General features: G+C 50.7%; 1 pseudogene; it reads right to left on the reverse strand.

Annotated features, from left to right (window-relative positions):
* Positions 1–10343: 10343 nt before the first annotated feature.
* On the reverse strand, positions 10344–10550 carry LOC142259388 (U2 spliceosomal RNA; annotated as a pseudogene).

A 10550-nucleotide genomic window follows, 5' to 3' on the forward strand; every position in this document is an offset into this window, starting at 1 on the left:
TCATAAGGAGATCGTATGTACAGATGGCCAAATATTTGAGCAGCCACGTTCTCACGAAGTTGGCAACGTGTCTCAACAAGGGGTGGACGATGATGAGACACAATTGTCAGGAAGTCAGGAGGAGGAGCAGGGTGCGGAAGAGGAAGACGACGTGGTGGATGATCCAGTAACTGACCCAACCTGGCAGGAGGATATGCAGAGCGAGGACAGCAGTGCACAGGGGGAGGGAGGCGTAGCATCCCAACAGGCAGTAAGAAGCAGGGTGGTGGCTCCAGGCAGAAGTCAGGCAACCGTTCCCCGGAACAACAACACGACACAAGGTGCCTATACAAATGTTAGGTCTTCCCGAGTCTGGCAGTTTTTTAAGTTGGATCCAGATGATTCTAAAAAGGCCATTTGCAACACCTGCCGTGCCAGCATCAGCAGGGGTACCAAAACTAGCAGCCTGACCACCACCAGCATGATCAGGCACATGTCAGCCAAGCACCCGACTTTGTGGGAAGTACAACAGAGTCGAGGAGCAGTGCTTGCTAATGTCACTGCTACGTCTTCGCTGGTTGTGCATGCGAGCCAATCCCCTGTCCATGCTGCCTGCGAACAAGCCTCCTCCGGTCCTGCACCTGCAGTTGCCTACTCAGAAATAACACCATCATCAAGCACGTCCTTGTCCCAGCGCAGCGTTCAGTTATCCATTCAGCAAACCTTTGAACGCAGGCGCAAATACATTGCCAACACCCCACATGCCACAGTTCTAAATGCTAACATTTCGCGACTGCTTGCGCTGGAAATGTTGCCTTTTAGGCTGGTGGAGACAGAAGCATTCCGCGACCTGATGGCGGCAGCTGTCCCACGTTACTTGGTCCCCAGCCGCCACTATTTAACACCTGAGGAGTGGAGATGGATGTCCGACCTATGTACCATCCTCCAAAACTTTGAGGACTCCACCAAGATGGTGAGTGGTGATGACGCCATTATTAGCGTCACCATACCGCTACTCTGCCTTCTAAAACGGTCTCTGCTCAAAACCAAACATGATGCATTGCAGGCGGAGCGCGATGAGTTGCAGCAAGAAACAGTAGTGGGTGTGGGTGATAACACACAGCCCAGCCTCGTCTCATCACAACGTGCAGTGGAGGACTATGACGAGGAGGAGGATGAAGAAATGGAGCAAATCTCCGGCCAAATTGAGGATATGACATGCACACCAGTCATATCCTCGGTTCAGCGTGGCTGGCCAGAGGACAGGGTAGATGAGGAGGAGGAGGAGGAGGAGGAGGAGGACAGCATGTTCAGTCAACGTGTTGGTCAGGCTACTGAAGTCCTGGCTGTTAAGAGTCTGGCGCACATGGCTGACTTTATGGTAAGCTGCCTGTCTCGTGACCCTCGCGTTAAGAACATCTTGGCCGACAATCATTACTGGTTGGTAACACTGTTAGACCCACGCTACAAGGAGAACTTTATGTCTCTTATTCCCGAGGCGGAGAGGTCAACCAAAATGCAGCAGTTCCGGAAGGCCATAGTCACGGAAGTAGGCAAAGCATTCCCCTCACAAAACGCTAGCGGCATAGGTCAGGAATCAGTGGACAACCAAGGCGTACAGCCGAGAGAGGCACAAGTCCAATCCGCCAGAGGTAGGGGAACAGTCTTTAAGATGTGGGACAGTTTTCTCAGCCCCTCACGTACCACAGCCCCTGAGGTGCGGGGTAGTGCCACAAGAAATCCTAAGTTTGCCCAGATGCTCAAGGAGTACCTTGCAGATCGAACAACTGTACTCCGACATTCCTCTGTGCCTTACAATTATTGGGTATCCAAGGTGGACACGTGGCATGAATTGGCTCTCTACGCCTTGGAAGTCCTGGCCTGCCCTGCCGCTAGCGTTTTGTCAGAGCGTGTTTTTAGTGCCGCAGGTGGAATCATTACAGATAAACGCACCCGCCTGTCAACTGAAAATGCTGACAGGCTGACTCTGATCAAGATGAACAAGGGTTGGATTGGGCCAGACTTCACCACACCACCAGCAAATGAGAGCGGAATTTAAAGTTTGTAACGGGAATTTGCCATGTACCTCCAGTCACCCATGGGTACACACTTCTGGACTTTGGATAATCGCTGGACTGCTCCTCCTTCTCCTCATGCGCCACCATGATGACCGTTACAAGAGTTAGGCCTTTGTTTCAGGTATAACCCCAGTGGTAAATTTTTTCGCCCATTCTTTGCAGAATGGACATTACAACGACAGGAGACCCGCTCCTTTGCAATGGGAACAATGTTTTGAGGCCCTCATGCACGTCTCTATGCAGGGACAACGTGGAGCCTCCCAATTTTTGGCTGCCCTGCCAAAGGGCTATACTATAATACACCCACTTCCTGACAATGGACACTTAATGTTTTGAGGCCCTCATGCACGTCTCTATCCAGGGACAACGTGGAGCCTCCCAATTTTTGGCTGCCCTGCCAAAGGGCTATACTACAAAAGACCCACTTCCTGACAATGGACACTTAATGTTTTGAGGCCCTCATGCACGTCTCTATCCAGGGACAACGTGGAGCCTCCCAATTTTTGGCTGCCCTGCCTAAGGGCTATACTATAATACACCCACTTCCTGACAATGGACACTTAATGTTTTGAGGCCCTCATGCACGTCTCTATCCAGGGACAACGTGGAGCCTCCCAATTTTTGGCTGCCCTGCCAAAGGGCTATACTACAAAACACCCACTTCCTGACAATGGACACAATGTTTTGAGGCCCTCATGCACGTCTCTATCCAGGGACAACGTGGAGCCTCCCAATTTTTGGCTGCCCTGCCTAAGGGCTATACTATAATACACCCACTTCCTGACAATGGACACTTAATGTTTTGAGGCCCTCATGCACGTCTCTATCCAGGGACAACGTGGAGCCTCCCAATTTTTGGCTGCCCTGCCAAAGGGCTATACTATAATACACCCACTTCCTGACAATGGACACTTAATGTTTTGAGGCCCTCATGCACGTCTCTATCCAGGGACAACGTGGAGCCTCCCAATTTTTGGCTGCCCTGCCAAAGGGCTATACTACAAAAGACCCACTTCCTTCCAATGGGCACTTCAGGTTTACAGGCCCTCATGCACGTCTCTATCCAGGGACAACGTGGAGCCTCCCAATTTTTGGCTGCCCTGCCTAAGGGCTATACTATAATACACCCACTTCCTGACAATGGACACTTAATGTTTTGAGGCCCTCATGCATGTCTCTATCCAGGGACAACGTGGAGCCTCCCAATTTTTGGCTGCCCTGCCAAAGGGCTATACTACAAAAGACCCACTTCCTTCCAATGGGCACTTCAGGTTTACAGGCCCTCATGCACGTCTCTATCCAGGGACAACGTGGAGCCTCCCAATTTTTGGCTGCCCTGCCAAAGGGCTATACTACAAAAGACCCACTTCCTTCCAATGGGCACTTCAGGTTTACAGGCCCTCATGCACGTCTCTATCCAGGGACAACGTGGAGCCTCCCAATTTTTGGCTGCCCTGCCTAAGGGCTATACTATAATACACCCACTTCCTGACACTGGACACTTAATGTTTTGAGGCCCTCATGCACGTCTCTATCCAGGGACAACGTGGAGCCTCCCAATTTTTGGCTGCCCTGCCTAAGGGCTATACTACAATAGACCCACTTCCTTACAATGGGCACTTCAGGTTTACAGGCCATCATGCACGTCTGTATGCAGGGGCATTGGTGAACCTCACAATTTTGGACTGCCCTGGCAAAGGAAAATACTACAAAGACTCAGTTCCTCAAAATGGGCACATTAGACTCAGAGGCCTTTATGTACGTCTCTTCTCAGGGACATCGGAGTGCCACACAATGTTTTACGTAAAATCTTTCATGTATTGATCTCAAAAAGTAACATACATTAGCTCTATCTCACTATTGGGTATGTGCCCTTAACATTTCCGCTATGAAAAATCATTTTGGTGTCATTTTGGAAGGTTTTCTGGTGAGTCCGTAAAAATGGCGTAAAACGCGGACAAAATTATTCACAGCTGTGACTTTTGAGTGATAAATGCTTCAAGGGGTCTTCCCCATGCTGTTGCCATGTCATTTGAGCACTCTTCGGAGACTTTTGTGCCATTTTTAGGGTTTCTACATGCTGCCGGTGGTCATTTCACAAAAATACTCGGGTCTCCCATAGGATAACATTGGGCTCGGTGCTCGGGCCGAGTACACGAGTATCTTGGGAGGCTCGGCCCGAGCTTCGAGCACCCGAGCTTTTTAGTACTCGCTCATCACTACTAATAAACCTAAAAAATAAAAATAAATTGAATAAAAATCATGAATATTGTGTTATAACAGGAAATTCGGTGTAAGAATGAATATCCGGGATGAGAGTTCAGCGAATGAGTTATAGAAATTGTTACAAAAAGGAGTGTGTACGGTTTATGCGTAAATTTTCAGAATGCGTACATGAAAATTATATGTATGTGAGAATGTCCCCCATGCTTTGTAAAAAGTTATTTATGAAAATGTAAATAAAATATATAAAAATGCCTAATTATTTATAATTTATGAGAAAGATATATATGTATGGAAGAATGTTATAAGGTGTCCAAGAACCATAAAGAAAAAGGGTGCATATATAATGTTAGAGGTCTAGAGTTCCACCAGGCTATATCACCCCTAAAGAAATAGAAAGAAGACCTTACTACCTGTGTACCCCAAAAAAAGCTATATTTCTTAGCCAGGATTATGGTGGAGATATGCACAAGTGAAATAAGAATATAAAGTAATACAATAAGATTATAAAACCAATATGTGTGCATTCATGCACCACCCGGTACGCTACCCTTGCCAAATTGCTCACTCTAGATCCCCACACGATCCATGAAGCCGTTCCCCCAGTCACACCGCCTGCTGCCGGTTCCCACTCATCCCTGGGGGAGTTAGGCGAGTGGTATCGAGAGCTACATGTCGGCACTGATGATACCCCCATACACCACAAGGAAGGGGTATACCGGGTGGTACAGGAGTATGAGCGGGTTTTTAGCAAGCACCCTCTAGATTTTGGGCAGATTAAAGGGGTTCAACACCACATCCCTACCGGTACACACTCCCCTATTAAAGAGAGATACAGGCCTATTCCCCCTGCGCACTACCAATGCGCCAAAGACATGTTGAGGAACATGAAGGAGGCAGGGGTTATTAGGGACAGCTGTAGTCCCTGGGCCGCTCCGTTGGTGCTGGTTAAGAAGAAGGATGGCACCATGCGGATGTGTGTGGATTACCGGAAGATTAACCAGATAACGCATAAGGATGCTTACCCTCTGCCCCGCATCAAAGAGTCCCTGGCCTCGCTGAGAACCGCTAACTACTTCTCCACCCTTGACCTCACCAGCGGGTACTGGCAGGTGGCCGTGGCACCGGAAGACCGAGAGAAGACTGCCTATGGGACCGTTTTGCTGTACTTGGATGATGTGATTGTGTACTCACAGACGTATGAAGCCCACCTGGAGCACCTAGCCGAGGTGTTCGCGTCCCTTGCCAAGTATGGGATGAAGTTGAAGCCCTCAAAGTGTCATCTGCTGAAACCCAGAGTGCAGTACCTAGGACATGTGGTTGGTGCGGAAGGTGTCGCCCCCAACCCCGAGAAGATCACCGCCATCCAAGACTGGCCGAGACCGACCACAGTGAGGGAAGTGAGGCAGTTTCTGGGCCTGGTGGGATATTACCGTCGCTTCATTAAGGGGTACACAAAGATGGCTGCCCCCATGCAAGACCTCCTCGTAGGACAGACCAAGGGTGGTAGATCCCTAGTAGCCCCATTGGTGTGGGAAGAAAAGCATGAGGAATCCTTCCGCCAGCTGAGAACAGCCCTGACCGGAGAGGAAATCCTAGCGTACCCTGACTACAGCCGCCCATTCATCCTCTACACCGACGCCAGCAATGTGGGCTTGGGGGCTGTTCTATCCCAGGTCCAAGACAGAAGGGAAAAGGTAATAGCTTATGCTAGCCGAAAACTCCGACCGACTGAGAGGAACCCTGAGAACTACATCTCCTTCAAGCTTGAGCTCTTGGCACTGGTGTGGGCTATCACCGAGCGGTTCCGCCATTACCTGGCAGCAGCCAAGTTCACCGCGTACACAGACAATAACCTGCTGACCCATCTAGATACGGCCAAGCTGGGCGCGTTGGAGCAGCGGTGGGTGACCAGGTTAGCCAACTACGATTTCACCATCAAGTACCGGGCCGGCCGTACCAACGTCAATGCCAATGCACTCTCCCGGATGCCCCACCTGTCGGAAGAGGGGCCAGAGGATGATGACCTCGAAGAGATCGAGTTGCCTGCATTTCACCGGCCATTCACTGAGAAGGTGCACGTCTACCAACAACGGGTGAACCTGGATCCGCTGCCCCGACAGGACTGGCAGGAAGCTCAGGACCAGGCACCTGCTGTCCGCCTGGTCAAGACTCTAGTGGAACAGGGTTCTGCTGGGATAGACCCTGCTGCCCCTGCCGAAGCCCAACGTCTGTGGCAAGAACGGACCCGGCTATACCTACACTAGGGGAAGTTGTATCGCGAGCTGATTAATCCAAAGACTCATGAGAAGATCCGCCAGCTGGTGATTCCCCAGGCTAACGTGCCCACCGTCCTGCAAGCATACCATGATGGTGCAGTGCACTTCGGGTGGAAGAAGCTAGAGATGTTGTTAAGAGAGCGGTTCTATTGGAGTGGAATGCGGGAATCTGTGGAGGCCTGGTGCCGAGAATGTGGCCCTTGCGCATTGAGAAGGAAGGACGAGGCCAGCCAGAAGGCACCCCTACACCCGATCATTACACACCAACCGCTGGAGCTGGTTGCCCTTGACCATGTAAAGCTCACCCCCAGCCGAAGTGGGTACACCTACGCTCTGACCATCGTAGACCACTACTCGAGGTTCCTGGTGGTTGTCCCAGTTAAGGACTTAACTGGCCGCACCGCTGCTAAGGCTTTCCAGGCTTATTTCTGTTGACCGCATTGGTACCCGGAGAGGGTGCTTACCGACCAGGGTCCGGCCTTTGAAGCAGAGGTATTCCAGGAATTCTGCCAGTTGTACGGCTGCAAGAAAATCCGGACCACGCCTTACCACGCCCAAACCAATGGCATTTGTGAAAAGATGAACCACTTGGTCCTGGGCCTCCTCAAGACGTTACCACTGGAAGAGCGGAACCTGTGGCTGGAGAAGCTACCTGACCTGGTCGATATGTACAACAACATCCCTTCCAGCTCTACGAAATGCACTCCAGCATACCTGATGAGAGCTCGTCCCGGCCGGCTACCAGTGGATCTGGAAATGGGCTTGGAAGCTTCAGAAGCACTCCTGTCGACAGCTGAATGGGACACTCGGCGGAGGACACAGTACCGACAGGTCCAGGAGTATGTTGAAAAGAACTTGTGCCGGAGTCGGGGACAACAGGAGCAGTGCTTCAACAAGAAGGCGCCTGCCGGTTCCTTCCAACCTGGGGATGTAGTGCTGAAGCGGAAAAGAAGGGCCCACAAGCTGGATGATCAATGGGAAAAAACCCCGTATGTAGTCCAGCCCACAGGATGGGAGAATGGGAAGGCCTACCAGATCAGCCGTGACCAGGGGGGGACTTTGGCCACGGTTTCCCGAGACCACCTGAAGAAGTGCCCACCAGCATTGAGAGTAGCGGATGAGGCTCCAGTTCCCAGTCCAGTGGAGAAGGAAAAAGAGGTAATCCACACCATGATGGGTGATTTTCCAGCAGACTGGCCTACACAGAACGGTGCGGTGATCCTTCCAGTGATACTGTTCCCACAACCCGTGGATGAAGAAATGATGGAAACGGTTAACCGCGAGCCAGTGCCCAGGGATGTACCTGTACCCAGCTCCCCTACGCCTCCGCCTGCCCCACATGATAGCAGGGAGGAGGAACTGACTGTTCCCTCTGCCCCACTGCCTGTCACCACTGACACCGGACCCCGAAGGTCCACTCGCCCCAACCTAGGTAGACCCCCACTTAGGTACAGGGAAACTACTCTTTAAAAGGGGGGGGCTTTATGTGTTGAGTGTACCAGTTTGAAAGTTTTAAATGATAAGTAAAGATGATCAACCAAAGAAGTTTACCTGATTGAACCGTGATTAAACCGGCCGTTGCCGGCAACTGTTGTCCCCGTAGGGACTGTGCAACCATTGCGTAAGGAACTGCTTACGGACAAGCCCGAGAACTTGCAGGGCAACCACAAACTTAGTGCAATGTAAATAAAAATGTTTGTTGGCTTGACACCGTTACCGCCTCCGGAGAGGCTGATTTGGGAGGATGGGCCTGGAGGAAAGGGATGGCCTAGGCCCGCCACTACCGTAACCGGTGGCGATCCTCCGGGGGTTCAGGGGTCCCCTTGGACGTGGGCCCCCTGAAAGAGACAGAACCCGCTCGGGCAACTTGGTGCTGGACTGGGGTCAAGGGGTGCTGCCCGCTTCTTAGGGGCAGCATCAGGGCCAGGTTGTTTGGGTGGGAGAAGAGCGGAAGCTGTACCGTTGTAAAATGTTTATGATGCTTTTACATGTTTTACCGTTTTATTCTTTTTCAGTTGTGAAAATAAAACCGGTGATGGACGGGCAGCCCGCGGACGGTCTGCATTTTACTATAGGGGAATGTGGCGCCCTGGACAAGCCAGGTCGTCACAGGTACTACACCAACACACTCTACACTCCGGCTAGGCACACCGAAGCTAAACACAAATCCTAGTTGCCTTCCTCCAGGGGCTGATGTCCACACCAGGGGGTGGGCCAGGCGGTTGATCCCACCCACCGAGGAGTTCACAGTCCTGGAGGCGGGAAAAGGAGTCAGATTAGAGATCAGTTTTGGAGTTAGAGAAGTGAAGAGGAGAGGAGACTGACCGTGTCCGGGTGTGTGGCCCGGGCACTCAGCAAGGTTGGCAGACGGTGGTGACCTTCTGCAGGAGAGGCTGATTGGAGTGAACCGTACGGACCGGGGATGGGCAGTGGCCCGCCGGTACCAGATCGGGGAGTGAAGAGAAGCCAGCACCATCCGGCAGGGCCTACGGACCCCGACCAGGCTAGGAGTCGCCGTAAAACCGGTCAAATCCGTTAGCGACAGGAACCTCCAGGGTTTCCCAGCAGTCAAGACCCGATTGAAGGCAACAGCTCACACCGTAGACGGAAGCACAGTCACCGCCAAGGCTACAGTTCACAGGGCCAGAGCCTGCGGGCAAAAGGGGCTCCCTCAGCATCCATCCAAGCTGGGGAGCGGGTTACCGGTGGGAAGCCCGCTAGATTTTGGGGGAATAAAAGGGGTCCAACACCACATCCCCACAGGTGCACACCCACCCATCAAAGAGAGCTATAAGCCAATACCACCTTCACATTGCCAGTGTACCAAGGACATGTTGAGCAACATGAAGGCGGCTGGGGTTATCCGTGACAGTTGTAGCCTTTGGGCAGCTCTGTTGATCCTGTTAAAAAAGAAGGACGGCACCACTCCCCGTATTGAGGAATCGCTAGCTGCATTGAGAACTGCAAATTATTTTTCTACCCTTGATCTCACTAGTCACTATTGGCAAGTGTCCGTTGCTGAGGCAGACCCCTATGGGTCTCTGCGAGTTCAAAAGCATGCCCTTCGAGCTGTGCAATGCGCCAGGAACCTTCCAGAGGCTGATGGAATGCTGCTTGGGACAAGATTTTAGGGTGTATAAAAAGGGAGATTAGATCCCGTGATCCCAACGTATTGTTACACCTCTATAAATCACTTGTAAGGCTACATCTGGAATATGGGAACCAGTTTTGGGCTCCACATTTTAAAAAGGACATTCAGAAGTTAGAGTCAGTTCAAAGGTGGGCAACTAGACTACTACAAGGAATGGAAGGCCTCCCATATGATGACAAGTTGAAAAAGTTATTAAGTGATTATTGGCTGCAATGGGGCTTTCTGGCTGGTGCCAGCCTCTCTTCTTAGCACACAGGAACCACAATCCCTACACCATGCTTCAATGGATTCTCTCATCCCAGCCCAGTAAAACTACATATTTTACACAGTCATAAGCAGCCAAAAGGGATCTATTCTATTCAATTGCAAATGATCTAGATAAGACTGAGAATAAGATACTGCACGGGACATAGCAGAGTTGGTCAAGTTGAGTGGAGATGAGTTTGCTATTTGGCACAGCTTTTTGCATCAATAAAGCAAGTAAAAGGTGTGAAAGATAAAAAAAAGGGTGAAAGTGTGAAAAGTGAATTGGCCAAATTGAGGTGCATATAAAGTTTTTGCTTTCTTTCAATTCACTAATGGGGCTCATTTGAATCAGGTGAATTGAGTTCTGCTTTTGGAAACTGGGTTAAGAAGGGGTGCACCGGTCCTGGAGGTACTGCAATACCAGGTCAATGCGTGGAGTGGACAGAGCAAGATTTTTTCCATCTCCTTGTTCTAAAAATCCATTTAATATATGGTCCCCAGAGAGGGGACGTATCAGATATTAAACTGATAAGAACAGATTTAATTTTTTTTTTTTTCTGTTTATCAGTAGGACTTCAAAATAACAAAGGTGAT

This window comes from Anomaloglossus baeobatrachus (genome assembly GCF_048569485.1).
Source record: "Anomaloglossus baeobatrachus isolate aAnoBae1 chromosome 7 unlocalized genomic scaffold, aAnoBae1.hap1 SUPER_7_unloc_2, whole genome shotgun sequence".
Classification (NCBI taxonomy): Eukaryota; Metazoa; Chordata; class Amphibia; order Anura; family Aromobatidae; genus Anomaloglossus; species Anomaloglossus baeobatrachus.